Source organism: Elephas maximus, chromosome 13 (assembly GCF_024166365.1).
Source record: "Elephas maximus indicus isolate mEleMax1 chromosome 13, mEleMax1 primary haplotype, whole genome shotgun sequence".
NCBI lineage: Eukaryota > Metazoa > Chordata > Mammalia > Proboscidea > Elephantidae > Elephas > Elephas maximus.
The window spans coordinates 59,427,760-59,447,306 of record NC_064831.1 but is presented as its reverse complement, the minus strand read 5'-3'; the positions used below and the strand labels follow the sequence as shown (position 1 = coordinate 59,447,306).

The 19,547-nt window shown below is 39.1% G+C and overlaps 1 protein-coding gene across 1 annotated transcript in view; it reads right to left on the bottom strand.

The window, feature by feature from the left end:
• The window catches only part of GLCE (glucuronic acid epimerase), a 105,977-nt gene that overhangs the window by 17,748 nt on the left and 68,682 nt on the right, over positions 1-19,547 (bottom strand). The window lies entirely within an intron of this gene.

Below are 19,547 nucleotides of genomic sequence, written 5' to 3'. Positions count from 1 at the left end.
GCTTGCCCCCTTCCTTCATTCAGATCTCTGCTTAAACGTCCATTTATCAGAGAAGCCTTCCTTGACCACCTGATTTAAAATAGCAATTCTCAGCCCATCACTTTCGAGGCCCTTCCTCGGCTTTACTTTTCCTCATAGCATTCATCACCATCTGATATAGTACCAAGTTAGACTACTATCTATCTCCATCCACGAGAATTGATTTCACAAGGGCTGGGATTTTGCTTCTCCTGGATCACTACTGGACTCCAAGTGCCTGGAAGTGTGCCTGGCTCACAGTAAGCATTCAATAAGGATTTGTTGAATGAAATAGGATGAAAGAATGTTGGTAAGTATGCAATTTTTTAAACAACAGACATTTGAACTAGACAAATTTGTTTTCTTTCCCAAATTTGGGTATTCTGAAATCACAATCCAAATAAAAATGAACATAGCTGACACAAGAGAATATGGCTTGTGATGCTGTATGTTGGCCAACTCTTTAAAACAGGTTTACAGTTTAGTTACTGCTGTGAGTAATTCTCTGCCTGTTTACTTCTTGATAGACCAAGATTTATATTTTACAGACACAGGGTTAAGCATTCAGCGATAGAGCCAACTCAAAGGAGAACTGCCTAATATTTTTGGTGCTCAGGACCCTTCGAGGAATGTAAAAGTGGAATTCTTTTGACTCACACTAATGACAAGTCAAAACGGGAAGGCAATTTTGCTAGTCCATTTTATTTTTAATAACAATGTTAAAATCATCCTTGAGACAAGTGGCTTAACATGCTTCAATTAGATTACATTTCTAGGCAAACATCCCAAAGAAACTGAGGTGGGGATCTATAGTATATTACATTATTCACATTTTACAGACGAGGAGACTAAGGGGTAACAGCCTTCTAGAGATTCGGTCGAGAAGAGTGGACAGGGACAAAGCCAAGACGAGAACCTAAACAACTAAACTGAGGTTTAGTGATGTTAAGTAATTTACCATAGGTCATATGATTGGTCGATGGTTCACATACCTAGTGTTAAGAAAGGGATTTAAATTCAAGTTTTTTAGTGTGACTCCCATGTGCTCTGATTAACACGTCAGAAGGTACCTTTGAATGGGCAGATAAATACTCTATTTCAGAAGCTGAATACTGCCCCTCCCCAGAGAGATTTTAATTTAGAACAGGTTACAGATTGTGAGCTGAATTTAGACATTAACAGGTCTTGTTTCAGACAACGTAAAATTTTGATCTTGAATTAAAAGTTCACACAGATAAAATACAATTTTAGGAGAAGTCACCTAGTTGCTCTAAATGTTTATTAGCATTTCTGAAGCTGTTGAGATTTTTTAGTTTTCTTCAAATGCAACATTCTAGTTACATGCCATATTAATACAGTAAAACCTGTGAAAGCCAGAGACTATGTAAGGTGGAAACCTGTCAGAGATAGAAAATGCAGACATTTTCCACTAATAGAGAGTGACAGAAAAGTGGTAGGACTGGACCCTGTCAGAGGCGGAAAACTTGCGAGACCTGGAAAAACAAGGCAGTCCCATTGATTTCCGGCTCTCACAGGTTTTGCTGTATTAGAAAGGAGTAGAAATGAATCATAATTTATGTATACATAATCCAATAAATTTAATCCAATAAATTTACCTGGTCTCCAGGTAATTTAGGGTAATTAAGCTTTGAAAATAGGATAACCCTCCTCCATTGGTGCAAATCCAGTAATGGCTTACAAATGTATCACAATCCTTTATTTCTGCTAATAATGATTATGATCTGGTATAGCTTGTTGACAAAAACCTTTCTCCAGAGATAGAAATGGAGCTCAACAGTTTCACCAGTCCATGTTAATTTGAGGCTCTGAAAATAAGGTACTGACATCCTAAAAACCCCAAGGTGGCAGTATACACAAGGAGAGTGACTAACATACAAGTATGACAAGTTAGGGTGTAAAAAAACAAAGACATTTTAAGATAAAAATATTTTTGTTCAATGATTATCTTTTTACTATCTATGCCAAAAAAGGGGGAATAGAAAGGTTTTAACTTTTTTTTTCTACTTAAATTTCTGGCAAGGACATAGAATTTTGGACACAGATTATCTATAATTATCCTCAGAATGAAAATTATCAGTGCTGTCAAGCTGATTCCAACTCACAGCACCCCTACAGAAGGGAGGAGAACTGCCCCATAGGGTTTCCTAAGCTATAATGTTTACTGGAGCTGATTGCCAGGTCTTTTCTCTCACAGAGCAGCTGGTGGGTTCGAACCACTGACCTTTTGGTTAGCAGTCAAGCACTAATATCTGGGGAAAAATTTCAAGTTCTGGCTTTTGCCTGTATACTGAAGAATCTCTCAGTCAGCTGGAGTATGTTTTCAAGTAATTCTTCTAGAAAGGGAAAACCAAAAACCAAACCCATTGCTGTCAAGTCGATTCTGACTCAAAGCAACCCTATAGGACAGAGTAGAACAGCCCCGTAGGGTTTCCAAGGAATGGCTGGTGGATTCAAACTGCCAACCTTTTGGAAGTGAGTGCTATATACTTTGAACACATGCAGCATTGAAAATGTGTCTTGTTTTTTAGGCAAGCAACACGGCTGGACAAAGAATTTTGGGGGTCCAAATTGTTCCTCCTCAGAACTCTATACACTGCAAAAAAAAAAAAAAGAAAAAAAATTTTTTTTTTTTTAAATTGTTCCTCCTCAGAACTCTGTACACTGTGCAGCTGTCTCCTGCGGTTTAATTGTAGGAACAACGTAAGGGTAACCTGCCTTCTCTTCCTTTGTAAATAACTTCTATATGCTTGTTTTACCCCTGCCTAGATGCCTGATGGAAACCCTGGTGGCACAGTGGTTAAGTGTTACGGCTGCTAACCAAAAGGCTGGCAGTTCAAATCCACCAGGCGCTCCTTGGAAACCCTATGGGGCAGTTCTACTCTGTCCTATAGGGTCACTATGAGTTGGAACTGACTCAACGGCAACGGGTAGACGCCGGATGACTTTTTTTTTTAACTCCAGGAAAGTACAAAATTTCACCAGGATAGGTTCAGTTGTTTGGTCTCTTTTCACTAAATTTTCCTGATATTTGGCAGTAAGCCTGTTTGAATTGCAGGCTCAGGTCATCCTCCTGGTCAGAACTTTTCATCTGTAGTGTGTTTAATAATTGCTCCTGTTCAATTTGTTCTAGTCTCTTCAAGAAATGACAATTATCTATACGTATTATTGTATCATTCATGCCTATTATCTTTTTCCATCTCTTCTTCTCCTTTCCTATGCATTCTGAGAGAGCTTCTCAAGCTTGTATTTCATATTACTGATTCAATTTCCTGAAACTTCTAATCTGCTCTCTATTGCTGCTCTGGTGCATAGTTTAATGTGGATACTGCATTTTTAATTTTCACTCTATTGTTCCTTGTGCTACCCAGTATATGCCTCCCTTTAGCTTTTCTTTTTGGCCTACTGTCCTGTGAACTTACCTTCCACTTCCCACTCCACTGACTCCACGAGTTTTTAAATCTGTAAGCATTAAAACCTGCTTTCTAAAGTGTCCTTATTGAAGTAACCTTCTAGTAACAGTATGCTTATGCTCTGTATTGAATGATGTGTATTGAATGATACATTCCTATTTTTTTTATGATTGTAGAATCTTATCTCAGATTCCTCCCCCATACCCCACTTTGTTTCCTATAAACCAGTAGGCAGATTGAGAAGCTTGATAAGAGTAGTATTTGATTTTTTTAGAAAGACTATTTCATGATAGAGGTGTGATCTTTGATCAGGAGGTATAAAATATCTGACTGTCTCCCTTTTTGTGATGTTAAGATTAATCAGTACGTTCAGGTGTTGTCAGCCTGATCCAGCCATTACAAAGCTCTCCATTAGAAGTTCCTAATGTTTTTGGCACCTACTGATGATTGTTTCCTTGTTGCTGTTGTTGTTGTTAGGTGCTGTCAAGAGTCGGTTCCGACTCATAGTGACCCCATGCACAAAAGAACGAAACACTGCCCAGTCCTGAGCCATCCTTACAATCGTTGTTATGCTTAAGGTCATTGTTGCAGCCACTGTGTCAATCTACCTCATTGACAGTCTTCCTCTTTTCCGCTACTGTGTCAATCCACCTCGTTGAGGGTCTTCCTCTTTTCCACTGACCCCGTACTTTGCCAAGCATGATGTCCTTCTCCAGGGACTCATCCCTCCTGACAACATGTCCAAAGCGTGTAAGACGCAGTCTCACCATCCTTGCCTCTAAGGAGCATTCTGGCCGCACTTCTTCCAAGACAGATTTGTTCGCTCTTTTGGCAGTCCATGGTATATTCAATATTCTTCGCCAACACCACAATTCAAAGGCGTCAATTCTTCTTCAGGCTTCCTTATTCATTGTCCAGCTTTCCCATGCATATGATGTCATTGAAAATACCATGGCTTGGGTCAGGCGCACCTTAGTCTTCAGGGTGACATCTTTGCTCTTCAACACTTTAAAAAGGTCCTTTGCAGCAGATTTACCCAATGCAACGCATCTTTTGATTTCTTGACTGCTGCCTCCATGGCTGTTGATTGTGGATCCAAGTACAATGAAACCCTCAACAACTTTAATCTTTTCTCCATTTATCATGATGTTGCGTATTGGTCCAGTTGTGAGGATTTTTGTTTTCTTTATGTTGAGGTGCAATCCATACTGAAGGCTGTGGTCTTTGATCTTCACTAGTAAGTGCTTCAAGTCCTCTTCACTTTCAGCAAGGAAGGTTGTGTCATCTGCATAACGCAGGTTGTTAATGAGTCCTCCTCCAATCCTGATGCCCTGTTCTTCTTCACATAGTCCAGCTTCCTGTATTATTTGCTCAGCATACAGATTGAATAGGTATGGTGAGAGAATACAACCCTAACGCATACCTTTCCTGACTTTAAACCAATCAGTATCCCCTTGTTCTGTCCGAACAACTGCCTCTTGATCTATGTAAAGGTTCCTCCTGAGCATAATTAAGTGTTCTGGAATTTCCACTCTTCACAATGTTATCCATAGTTTGTTTCCTTAGAAGCTGTAAAATGGAGATAGTCATTCGAGTGAAAAAGGAAGTTGTTCTTTTTGGTGGCGAGAAGAAGGGGGAAATACAAAGAAAGGAAACATTTAATGAATATTTTTACCATATGCCAGGTGCTATATATACTTTCAGCAGCCCTGATGGCACAGCGTTTGGCTGCTAATGAAAAGATCAACAGTTCATATCTACCAGCTGCTCCTTGTAAACCCTATGGAGCAGTTCTACTCTGTCCCATAGGGTTGCTATGGGTCGGAATCGACTTGACGGCACCTGGTTTGGCTTTTTTTAATATGCACTTTTAAGGAGTCCTCGTGGCACAGTGGTTAAGCGCTCACTTGCCAACTGAAAGGTCCATGGTTCGAATCGACCAGCCACTCGGTGGAAGAAAGATGTGGCAGTCTGCTTCCGTAAAGATGACAGTCTTGGAAACGCTATGGGGCAGTTCTGAGTCGGAACTGCTTCTGTGGGAATGAGTTCGGTTTTTGGTATACATGCTCTCAGCTACTGAAATCAAATTCTGTAAAGGAGCTCTGATCATCACCCGCATACAGATGAGGAGGCTGACTGGCTTTTAACTCCGCTGAAGAAAAATTGTTAGCAAGCACATAGTGGGATTTTAACTTGGATTTACCAGCCTTCAAAGTATAGATTTTTTACTTCAGATCACAATGACATGTTATCTAGCTCCAAATCAACATTTACTTGCTCCTCAAACAGAGAAGAGCAGACTGACTTGCCCTTAGTTTTTGCAGACACAATTCTAAACTACTAGCATCATGCAGCAGCTTCTGAAACAAATTTGTCTCTCAGAAGAGCCTCTAAATGTATTCAGCTTAATTCTCTCTAACACGGAAAGCAGTAACACAAAGAACTAGGACAGGAATGTTTGCAAAGAGCCAAGAGTTGCTTTGTGTCTAGAGGAGCTGAACAGTTACAGTATAGCTAACATGTTCTTTCAAGTATGTACAGTACTTAACTAAAAAAGCTCCCCACTCTCCTCTAAGCAACGTGTCAAACTAAGCATATCCTATATAAATACATCGGTTCAGAAAGGAGCCCCAGGCTTCTCCAGCTGTGTAAGATTTCTCAACTCATTAGGAAAGCCAAGAGACAGAAAACCTAATGATGTGTTTACTCGGCATGGTTGGGCAGACGAGGACTTCACAGTACAAGCCGGCAGAACCAGCCTAAGAAGTTCTACAGAAGGGCTGCTGATAATAAGTTGTTATGCATTGTCTTTATCAAGTTTGGTGCCATCCTGCAAAACAACAGGAATGAGAAAAGGTGAAAGGTTCATCGGCTTGCTTGCTTACAGTAATTAGAAAAATCGTAAGGCATAGAGTCTTGGCAATGCGGAAGAAGCTGTATATGGAAGAAATCAGGCTTATTTTTAAATGCGAGTAATTATGGTGCTAGTTTTTGATACAAAAGTAGTAGAATGCAGTTCTGAGGTACTGCACGAAGCAATTCAGGAAGTAGCACATCGGAAATCACGATTAGGAGGATGTGCTAAGAGGAATCAAGTGAGAATCACCTGCCAGATTGCCAGACTATACTATGAATTCTATTTGGCTCAGTGCTTTTTTCCTAATGTTTATGATTAAAACACACACACACTAATATACCAGCATTCTGACACTGTGTAATCTTTTTTTAATTTTAATTTTATTGCACTTTAGGTGAAAGTTTACAGTGCAAATTTCTCATTCAAAATTTTATACACCAATTGTAACATTGGTCGCAATTCTCGCAATGTGTCAGCACTCTTCCCCTTCCCACCCCCGTGTTCCCTGTGTCCATTCACCCAGTTTTCCTGTCCCTTCCTGCCTTCTTGTCATGCTTTTGGGCAGGAGTTGCCCAATGGTGTCATATATTTGATTGAACAAAGCAGCATGTTCCTCACATGTGTTATGTTTGTTTTGCAGGTCTGTGTAATCTTTGGGTGAAAAGCGGGCTTTGGGAGTGGCTTCAGTTCTGAGTTAGCAGGGTGTCCAGGGGCCATAGTCTTGAGGGTTCCTCCAGTCTCTGTGAGACCAGTAAGTCTGGTCTTTTTCTACGAATTTGAATTTTGTTCTACATTTTTCATATGCTTTATCTGGGACCCTCTATTGTGATCCCTGTCAGAGTGGTCAGCGGTCATAGCCAGGCACCAACTAGTTCTTCTGGGCTCAGGCCTGTGGAGGCTGTGGTTCATGAGGTCCTTTAGTCCTCTGGACTAATATTTATTTTCCTTGTGTCTTTGGTTTTCTTCGTTCTCCTTTTTTCTGGACAGGATGGGACCAATAGATGTATCTTAGATGGCCACTCGCAAGCTTTTAAAGATCCCAGATTTACTACTCACCAAAGTAGGATGCAGAACATATTCTTTATGGACTATGTTATGCCAGTTGACCTAGATGTCTCCTGAGACCACCCTTCAGCCCCAGCAACTTGGTCCCTTGAGGTGTTTGGATTTGTCTAGGAAGCTTCTGTGACTTTGCCTTGGTTAAGTTGTGCTTACTTCCCCTATACTGTGTATCGTCTTTCCCTTTATCAAAGTTAACAGTTGTCTGCTATCGAGTTAGTGATTTCCCCTCCTCATTCCTCCCCTCCATGTAACCATCAAAGCTTGTTTCTCTCTGTGTGTAAATCTTTTCTTGAGTTTGTATAATAGTGGTCGCATACAATATTTTCCTTTTGTGATTGACTTATTTCACTTAGCATAATGCCCTCCAGATTAATCCATGTTATGAGATGTTTCACAGATTCATCATTGTTCTTTATTATGGCGGTAGCATTCCATTGTGTATATGTACCATAACTTGTTCATGCACTCATCTATTGATGGGCGCTTAGGTTGTTTCCATTTTTTGCTATTGAGAATAATGCTGCAATGAATATGAGTGTGCATATGTCTATTCATGTGACGGCTCTTATTTCTGTAGGATATATTCCTAGGAGAGAGATTGCTGGATCGTATGGTATTCCTATTTCTAGCTTTTTAAGGAGGTACCATATTGTTTTCCGTAGCGGTTGCACCATTTTACGTTCCCACCAGCAACTGACACTGTGTAATCTTTTGCAAAAACCAAAACCAAACAAAAAAATACCCATAAGGTTAAAACCCACATTTTAAAATTCTCCTAATAAATACTTAATGAAATAGTAAGACAGGAGACAGGAAGTGGGGATCTTTATAAAAAGGGGTAGAAAGGAAGAAAGTAACAGTTTTGAGTTCTTATCAATATAATCACACTTAATTCTCATAACTACAAAGTGGGCGTTGTCTCCATTTTACAAACAAGAGAACTGGTTTGGAGTCAACTCTTGACTCAACCACCCACTAGCTTTGCTACCACTGCAGTTACTTCACCTCTCTAAGCTACAGTTTCCTCATCAGTAAAACAGGAGTAACACTATCTACCTTACAGGTACCTCATCGGGTTGTCTTGAGGACTAAATGAGATAATGCATATACATTAAAAGCCTGGAAAAAATGTTAGTTTTATTCTTCTTTCAGAGAGGTTACTAATTTGTCTAGTCACAAATCTAAAAAGCAATACAGCTGGAACGAAAACCAATTATAGGATTAGAATAGATTTTCTAATTCTTAGTCCAGGTTCACCATTACACTACATTTTGGCTATACTTCATTTTGTATCATTTATCTTTCTACTACTATGGCAAACAAGAGTTAAAAAAAAAAAAGTCTCAAATGTTACATATTACCCTCCAAATTTTGAAAAAAGCCAAGTTTCTTCATTCCCAATTTCTAACAGAGGGCTCCAAGTCTTCAATGAAGTATCTCATATTTTAAATTATCTAAGACTCTGCAGTGGTTAAGTGCTCAGCTGCTAACCCAAAAAGGTCAGTGGTCCAAACCCATCACCCCCTCCGTGGGAGAAAGATGTGGCAGTCTGTGTCTTTATGGAAATCCGATGGGGCAGGTCTACTCTGTTCTATAGGGTCGCTATGAGTTGGAATGGACTTGATGGCAATGGGAAGGGATCTACATACTAGTCACTCGAGAGAATACATGTCACTCAAGATAATGCCACAATAACTCTGAAATTCTGAGACTAAACAAGTCATGAACACAAATATTTACTGCAGTTTATTCATAATAATCCTAAACTGGAAACAACCCAGATGTGGAAGGGATAAATACACTGCGGTATATCCACACAATTAAATGCAATTCGGCAATAAAAGGGAATGGACTACTGATACCCGCAACACCATGGGTGAATGTGAAAAGCATTATGCTAAGTGAAGGATGCCAGTCGCTAAAGGGTACTGTATGATTTCATTTACATGGCATTTTGGAAAAGGCAAAACTGTAGGAAAAGAGTTTAGGTCAGTAGTGACAAGAAAGGATTGAGTATAAAGGAGCATGACGGACTTCTGGGGGGGACTGGAAATGCCCCAGATCTTGAATGTTGTGGTACTGATTACACGGCTGTATACATCCGTCAAACCTCATCAAACCGCACATTTAAAAAGGGGTACGTTTTATAGTGTGTGAAATACTCAAATTATACCTCAATAAGGCTGACTTCTAAACATAACAACTGGTAAAATCAACTTATATATTTTTTAAGTAATAAATGCTACCGAAAAACAAAAGAAATGAATGGAATTGGTCAGTAAGCAAAGGGAGACAGTATACTACACTTCGGAAAGAACCTGAGCTTTTCAGTCTGAGGCCTAAACTTGCATCCCGGTGAGCTGGATGATCTTGGGCAGTTAGGTCACCTTTCCAAGCCCCAGTTTTCTTGTCTGTAAAACTGAGATAAAACCTTCTACTTCACAAGGTAGTTGTAATATTAAGTGAGCATTTATGTCACTGTCTGGCACATACTAGGCACTCACAGTGGGCAAAGTAAAATGTTTATAGATGAATTTATGTCGCTTTTGTAAGTCAATAAGAGTAACCTTCATCTATTTATGGAAACCCTGGTGGCGTAGTGGTTAAGTGCTACGGCTGCTAACCAAGAGATCGGCAGTTCAAATCTGCCAGGCGCTCCTTGGAAACTCTACGGGCACTTCTACTCTGTCCTGTACGGTCACTATGAGTCAGAACTGACTCAACAGCAGTGGGTTTGGTTTTGGTTTGGTTCATCTATTTATATCAATTCAATTAATCAACAAATACTTGTTAAACATCTATTATAAGGTATGCTAACATTTTTGCAAATAAGCAATCTGAAAACAGAGAAGTACAAGTCCTCCTGAAACGAACACCATTCTGTATGTGCTATAATTTTGATTGTTTCATAAAAATTGATAGGAACAGCAATCAATAAGCAAATACAATCTGCCTTTCTGCAAAATGATATATTGGCAAGGAATATAAATTTTATCAGCAATAAATGTGAATTAAATAAGATTTAAGCTAAGATTTCCCAGACGTACAATTTTCTAAACAAACAGGAAGGTTACCAGATTGAATTAACTTCAGCACTGTAGGAGCTTTAATTTACCTCCTACTTAAGGCCTTACTGTGTGGTGAGCAAAGGCTATAGATGCTTTCCATTGATTTTTAAATTTGAGGTGAATGCAAATTGCAACACAGAAATTCCATTTACCTAAATAAGAAATGATGCAGTAACAGGGCTGAACAAAAGATTTCGAAGGGCGGCTGAAGAAGACAAAGTATTATAATGCAATGTGCAAAGACCTGGAGATAGACAGCCAAAAGGGAAGAACATATCTGACATTTCTCAAGCTGAAAGGAGTGAAGAAAAAATTCAAGCCTTGAGTTGCAATACTGAAGGATTCTACAGGGAAAATACTGAACGATCCAGCAAGCATCAAAAGAAGATGGAAGGAATACACAGAGGCGCCGTACCGAAAGGAATTGATCAACGTTCATACATCTCAGGAGGTAGCATAGGATCAAGAACGGATGGGTACTGAAGGAAGAAGCCCAAGCTGCACTGAAGGCACTGGCAAAAAATTAAGCTCCAGAAATTGATGGATATCGAGGTATTTCAACAAATGGACGCAACACTGGAAGCGCTCATTTGTCTATGCCAAGAAATTTGGAAGAGAGTTACATGGTGAACCTACTGGAAGAGATCCATCATTTGTGCCCATTCAAAAGAAAGGTGATCCAACGGAATGCGGACATTATCAAACATATTGTCATTAGTATCACATGCAAGTAACATTTTGCTGAAGATAGTTCAAAAATAGCTGCACCAGTACATCAATAGAGAACTGCCAGAAATTCAAGTCAGAGTCAGAACAGGACTTGGAAGGAGGAATATTATTGCTTTTTTTTTTTTTTTTTTATGTCAGATGGGATCTTGGCTGAAAGCGAGAATACCAAAAAGATGTTTACCTGTGTTTTATTGACTAGTCAAAGGCATTCGACTGTGTGGATCACAACAAATTATGGATAACGCTGCAAGTAACGAGAATTCCAGAACACTTAATTGTGCTCCTGTGGAACCCGTACACAGACCAAGAGGCAGTTGTTCAAATAGAACAAGGGGATGCTGCGTGGTTTAAAATCAGGAAAGGTGTGTATCAGGGTTATATCCTTTCACCACACTTACTCAATCTGTATGCTGAGCAACTAATCTGAGAAACTGGACTACGTGAAAAAGAAAGGCGCATCAGGATTGGAGGAAGACTCATTAACAACCTGCGATATGCCAAGAGGGCTTGAAGCACTTTCTGATGAAGATCAAAGACTACAGCCTTCAGTATAGATTACACCCCAACATAAGGAAACAAAAATCCTCACAAACGAACCAATAAGCAACATCATGATGAATGGAGAAAATACTAAAGTTGTCAAGAATTTCATTTTACTTGGATTCACAGTCAACATCCACAGAAGCCGCAGTCAAGAAATCAAACGACTTACTGCATTGGACAAATCTGCTGCAAAAGACCTCTTTAAAGTGTTAAAAAGGAAAGATGTGTCACTCTGAGGACTAAGACGCACCTGACCCAAGCCATGTATTTTCAATCGCCTGATATGCATGTGAAAACTGGACAATAAGGAAAACCAAAGGAAGAATTGATACCTTTGACTTATGGTGTTGACGAAGAATATTGAATATACCACGGGCTGTCAGAAGAATGAACAAATATGCCTTGGAAAAAGTACAGCCAGAATGCTCCTTAGAAGTGAGAATGGCGACACTCCGTCTCACTTACTTCAGACGTGTTATCAGGAGGGACCAGTCCCTGGAGAAGGGCATCATGTTTGGTAAAGCAAAGGGTCAGCGAAAAAGAGAAAGACCCTCAATGAGACGGACTGACGCGGTGGCTGTAACAATGGATTCAAGCGTAACGACGACTGTGAAGGTGGTGCAGGATTGGGCAGTGTTTCGTTCTGTTGTACGCAGGGTTGCGATGAATTAGAACTGACTCGATGGTACCTAACAACAACAATAAATGAGGTGGCAGAAGAAGAAATGAAATTTATCCAAAACTGTATTTCTTAATGTACAGAAATACATTTCCTATACATTTTCAAACATTTTCTAAGGATTAAAACTAAGTTTTTAACAACATTTATAAGCAGTCTAAGCTCTTGGCACCGGGACTATTTACAAAGGTGAGACCTGAATTGCAAATATCTGGCAAACAGAAAATTTTATTGTAGTTTTTGTCCCAAATCAAAATCCTTTTCTTCATGTATGTATACACATATCATTTCTCTCTCTCTCTCTCACACACACACACACATATCTTTTCTTCCTGACTACCAGCCTGACCATATAGCTATATGATGCTATTTGTTATTTAAAGGATTTCACATCTCATAAGGTTTAAGTTTCAAAATATGCCAACAGTGATCAAAAAATAAAAAATAAAGACGACACACACAAATCTTCCCTTCTCTACTTTAAGCCTTCCACAAAGCAACTATTCTTATCATGCCCCGTGATACATGTCTGTAATATGGACATGTTTGTCCTAAAATTCCATCTCTAGGAAGCAGAGTACATACATAAAAAAAAAAAAAAAAAGAGGCTTAACATTATATACAGAACCTGAAGACCTGATACCAATGTTTTCTACCTCCTCCCCACCTGTGGTGGAGAGACAGACGGTGTTCAAGTACGTTACCGATGTCTACTTTTTGACTTAAAATTAAACACTTCTAAAAGATTCTTGTTGTGAAATTACACAGCCTGAATGCAGAGATGAAATGAGGGGATTTTATTCATTAAACAAAGAACAGTTTTTTGTTCCAATTTTTTCTTCAGTTCTTTTAGCTTGAGAAATGCCAAGGGTGCTCTTCCCTTCTGTAGGCAATGGATTTACGTTACTATAAGTGTATGTGTGTATATATATATATAAAACATATATATATGTACATATACACATAGGTGTATATATATACCTACACGTAAAACTGAAACCAAAACTATTGCCATCAAGTCGATTCTGACTCATAATGACCCTAGAGGACATAGTAGAACTGCCCCCTAGTGCTTCCAAGGTTGCAAATCTTTACAGAAGCCAACTGCTTCATCTCTCATGCGAAGTGGTTGGTGGGTTCAAACAGCCGACCTTTCGATCAGCAGCCAAGCACTTAACCACTGAGCCACCAGGACTCCTATATAGTACTATATCTACCCACTGCCGTCAAGTTGATTCTGACTCACAGTGACCCCATAGAGCTTCCAAGGCTGTTAATCTCTATGGAAGCAGGCTGCCACATCTTTCTCACGCAGAGCCACTGGTGGTTTCAAACTGCTGAGCTTTCGATTAGCAGTCCAGCACCTTAACCACTGTGCCACCAGGCTCCTTATATAGTACTATACCAAAAACAAACCTGTTGCCCTCGAGTTGATTCTGACTTATGGTGACCCTATAGGACAGAGAAGAACTGCCCCATAGGGTTTCCAAGGAGCGGCTGGGGGATTGAAACTGCTGACCTTTGGTTAGCAGCCAAGCTCTTAACCACTGTGCCACCAGGGCTCCTTATATAGTACTATAAGTACTTAAAATCACCAGCATAGTTGATTTGGGTTGCCCATTCTAAAAAACAAAACAAAACACTGGTTTACTGGTTAAGCACCAGAAATGAACTGTACCTTCATATTGGGTTTACTACTGACATAATTTCTGGCAGAAGAATCACAGACCTGGAAATAATCTTAGCACATTCTAACCACTTCAATTACAGACCAAAAAAAATTGTTTTAGGGATGTTCCGGACCTGCCCAACTTCACATACCCAGCATTGGTACACCGGCACCAGACAGAACCCAGCCCTGCTGATTCCCAAGGCTAGCTTCTTCATTGCAACCAACTAATTGCCTTTGGTAATACATCTGCAACATCAAAATAAATAGGTAGATAAACAGACTCGGGTGTGCCTTTTTATGCCATTCCACTCAGTATTGCAAAATACCTTACCACGGATCATTACAGAGGAAATACTGAACTCCTGGACTTTTCCCTTACCAAATATCAACTAAGATGTAGAGCTTTTTAAACAAAAGGTCTATAGTTTGACTGTTAATATATACTGCAACAATTTCCCATAAAATTTCATATTTAAAATATTATCTACATTTATTGATAGGAGAATTGTAATACTCTGGACATAAATACTAAATAACCATTGACTGGTCTATAGATATATTTATATTAAGTATACAATAAGACCACTAATATAACGAAAATGTTAAGAAAAACCGTTACAACTGACAATTCTACATACAGTAATTAATCCTGACAGCATAACATTACTACAGAATAAAATACCATCACGACAGACCATTTAATCGCTCTGCAAATGGAATTCATTGATCTATCATAAAATGAGTTTATTGACAAAACAGTTTAAAACATTATTTGCAGCTACACAACATTTTATTTCACAAATATTATACTAAGTATCACTTCTAAGAGTTTAATTAAAATTAGACTATTAGTTACTATAAAGCATATTTTTGAGATGAATCCTTCAGGGCTTGAAGCAATGCTGTTGTTAGGTGCTGCTGAGTCAGTTCCAACTCATAGCAACCCTATGAGCAACCCTACAACAGAGCGAGACGCTGCCTAGGCCTGTGCCATCCTCACAATAGTTGCTATGTTTCAGCCAACTGTTGTAGCCACTGTGTCAATCCATCTTGTTGAAGGTGTTCCTCTTTTTCACTGACCCTCTACTTTACCAAGCATGACATCCTTCTCCAGGGAATGGTCCCTTCTGATAATATGTCCAAAGTGAGTAAGATGAAGTCTCGCCATTCTCGCTTCTAAGGAGCATTCTGGCTGTACTTCTTCCAGGACAGATTTGTTCGCTGTTCTGGCAGCCTATGGTATATTCAATATCCTTTGCCAACGCCATTAATTCAAAGGCATCAATTCTTCTTTGGTCTTCCTTATTCATTGTCCAACTTTGGCATGCATATAAGGTGGCTGAAAATACCATGGCTTGGGTCAGGAGCATCTTAGTCCTCAAACTGACATTTTTGCTTTTTAACACTTCAAAGACATCTTTGCAGCAGATTTGTCCAGTGCATTACCTTGTTTGATTTCCTGCCTGCTGCTTCCATGGACATTGACTGTGGATCCAAGTAAAATGAAATCGTTGACAATTTCAGTATTTTCTCCATTTATCATGATGCTTATTGGTCCAGTTGTGAGGATTTTTGCTTTCTTTATGTTGAGGTGTAAGCCATACTGAAGGCTGTAATCTTTGATCTTCATAAGAAAGTGCTTCAAGTCTTCTTGGCTTTCAGCAAGTACGGTTGTGTCATCTGCATATGGCAGGCTGTTAATGAATCTTCCACCAATACCGATGCCGCATTCTTCTTCATATAGTCAAGCTTCTTGGATTATTTGCTCAGCTTATAGATTGAATAAGAATGGTGACGCACACCTTTCCTAATTTTAAACCACATATTATTCTCTTGTTCTGTTTGAACAACTTCCTCTTAGTCTATGTATGGGTTCCACATGAGCACAATTAAGTGTTCTGGAATTCCCATTCTTCGCAATGTTATCCATAATTTGTTATGATCCACACAGTAGAATGCCTTTGCATAGTCAAGAAAACACAGGTAAACAACTTTCTGGAAACCCTGGTAGCATAGCAGTTAAGAGTTCAGCTGCCAACCAAAAGGTCGGCAGTTTGAATCTACCAGGTGCTCCTTGGAAACCTTATGGGGCAGCTCTACTCTGTCCTGTAGGGTTGCTATGAGTTGGAATCCATGGCAATGGGTTTTTGTTTGTTTAAACATCTTTCTGGTATTCTTAGCTTGGCCAAGATCCATCTGACATCAGCAATGATGTCCCTTGTTCCATGTCCTCTTCTGAATCCACTTTGAACTTCGGGCAGTTCCCTGTGTGTGTACTGCTATACCATTATTGAATTTTCTTCAGCAAAATTTTATTTGTGTGTGATATTAATGATATAGTTTGATAATTTCTGCATTCTGTTGGGTCACCTTTCTTTTGAAATAAGCAGTAGTGCAGACATGTAGTATTATTTATGATTTCATAAATGATTTTCAAGGAAACTATTAATTATCACCAATGTCATTAGAAAATCCTTTCTAACACATCAGTTGGAGATTTAATCATGTAATTAGCATTAATGAGTATTATGCTGGTCGTTCTCTCATGTAACATGTTATGTTTTAGGTTTTCAAAAATGAAGCCCCTTAAGGTTGAAGAAATCACTCAAAAAAAAAAAAAAAAAGAGAAAATCTTAGCCTTGTCTAATTATTAATTTCCCTTTATGGGACTTACATATTTAGATCAATTTTCTATAATTTCCATTACTTTCTAATCTTAAAAGGAGCAGTATAGCATAGTGGATGAAAGCATGGACTTTTATTTCCTAAGACTGCCACCACTGGCTGTGTTTCCTTGGGTAAGTTTGCTTTATTTGTAAAATGTGGATAATTTTACACCTTGTAGGCTAACTGTGAGGATCAAATGGAATAACACAGAAAAAAAAGCTCCTGACTTGGAGTTACCAAATACCAGCTGCTCAAAAGAAGTTAAACCCCCGCCTTCCCCTCAGTCCCCAGTTTCAGAAATGCTGATTTCAACACTGGAAGGTAAAACTTATACCGTCAATTGTCATGCATAGACATCTGCTTTGCAGCTGCCATTTATTAGCCTTGGGCTCTAAACCACAGCAACTAAAGCCACAAAGTTCACCTTCCTGTTGTTTTTGTTATTAGATGCCACTGAGTTGATTCTGACTCATAGCCACCCCATGTGATGAAGTAGAACTGCCCCATACAGTTTTTTAGGCTGTAATCTTTAGGCAAGCAGATAGCCAGGTCTCTCTCTTACGGAGGTGAGCTGCTGAGTGGATTTGAACTGCCAACCTTTCAGTTAGCAGCCCATCATTTAACTGCTGTGCCGCCAGGGCTCCTATAAGTAAGGAAGTAGGCTGCCACCAGGAGCACTAGTGGCCCAATGGTTAAGTGCTTGGCTGCTAACCAAAAGGCTGGCAGTTCAACCCACCAGCCGCTCCTTGGAAACCCTATGGGGCAGTTCTATTCTGTCCTATATGGTTGCTATAGGCGAAATCAGCTTGACAGCAACAGGTTTGGTTTTTGGGTTTAGTGGCTCTGCAGGAGAAAAGACGTGCTGGTCTGCTCCTGTAAAACTTTCGGCCTACGAAACCCTATGGGCAGTTGTACTCTGTCTTAGAATCGACTCGACAGCACACAACAGCAACAGGCTGATATCAAGACCTTAAAAAAAACAAACGAATCCACCGTCTTCCCTCTTTTTTCTGTTGTTCAGGAGAAGGGAAGGAGGAAAAAATACATTTATCATATACGTATACATAGTATTTTTCTTCTTTCACAAGGCTGGGAAAACACTGGTTGTCTTATTTATATCTCATTTACAAATAGAGCTTGAGATTGTAAGACAATATAAGTTATGTACAGTGACTAGAGTAGCCATTTTCCAATTTAAAACTTGCCAGTTTGAATTCGAAGGCTGTCATCACCACCATCATAACAACCCTGTGTTTAGCCATTAGTTATATCAGTGTTATAACCACACCGTCAAACAGGACGTTAAAAAAAACATGCTCATTCTAAAAGCAGACGAGAGAAGTCAAATTCCCATTTGTAATCACCTCTAGTGCTAACATTTTCAGAATCTGAATATGCAGATACAATACTGCTTAGGCTGGCTCTCTCCTACTAGGGGACACTTGCTTTGTTAACTAGAATCTGCACCAATGAAACCAATCACACTGCCCAAATGATGTGACAGGAATGCTATTCTTAATACACACTGTATTTTCCCAATTTCAGCACACACTTTATGTGTAAATTCTTAGAAATACTTTGTAAAAAATCAGAAAAGCCTATTTAAACAATATGGTGTCCCTGCACATATTTTAATAGATTTATATATATACATGTATTTACAAAAAAGAAAAAGTAAATACAAGGCTCAAATAAGGTAAAAATCAGTCACCAATTTTTTTTATGCCTATTCCATTCTGATAAAATTAAAGGTAAGCTAAGAATTCAATTAGTTGTTGAATTACAGATTTTTAGCAGTAGTCTTTGAAAGTAGGTGATGAATATTCCATACATTTTTATTAATTCAGCTACCATAGCAACATATGAAATTTTTGTAAAGGTGTTGGTCAGCTTAAATGTTTATATAAAGTGGCCCAAGTTTAAAAACACTCATTTCTAATCTATTTCGCCTAATATTAACTTACTGGTTAGTTGCATATACTGACAGTCATCCCAAGAAAGTATCAGGTTTGTTTGATAGTCAAAGGGAAAAGATCTCACCTAAGACCCTAAAATTTCTTTGTTCTAAAGTAACATTTGTCAACCCAATGCCAACCTCCAGTACTGCCAGTGAGTGGAGTCTTGCATGTCTTTTCAGCCATACATGCTATCTTTGAATAGATTCCTGCAAAGGAATCTGGATTCAGAAAACTATGAAATTATCATCGGAGCATTCAAACACTCAGCTATATAAAACTACACATTCAGTGTCCCATAACAAACACTCATAACCAAAAATCACATGTGAGAATGCATATTTTATTATAAATTGAAAAAGACTCTCTTCACCTGGTTGATTATAAAAGAAGAAAATAAGAGAAAAAAGAGAGCAGCGACCCCTTCACAAACATATATGAATGGCGTATAAAAAGGTACCCAGCATCAGTAGTACCCATTGCCCGTTGCTGTGGAGTCAATTCAAACTCATAGCTACTAAGGGAAATGCAAATTAAAACTACAATGAGATAGCACTACATATACATTATTGTTGTTGTGTGCCATCCACTTGATACTGACTCATAGTGACCCTACAGGGCAGAGTAGAACTGCCCCATAGGGTTTCCTAGGCTGAAATCTTATTGGGAGCAGATTGCCAGGTCTTTTCCCCTGTGGAGCCGCTGATGGGTTCAAACCACCATTTTGATTAGCTGCCAAATTTTTTTTTTTTAAGTATGCTTTAGGTCAAAGTTTACAGCTCAAAAACTTACACACATATTGTTTTGTGACATTGGTTGTAATCCCTGCAAGGTGACAGCACACTCCCCCTTTCCACCCCAGGTCC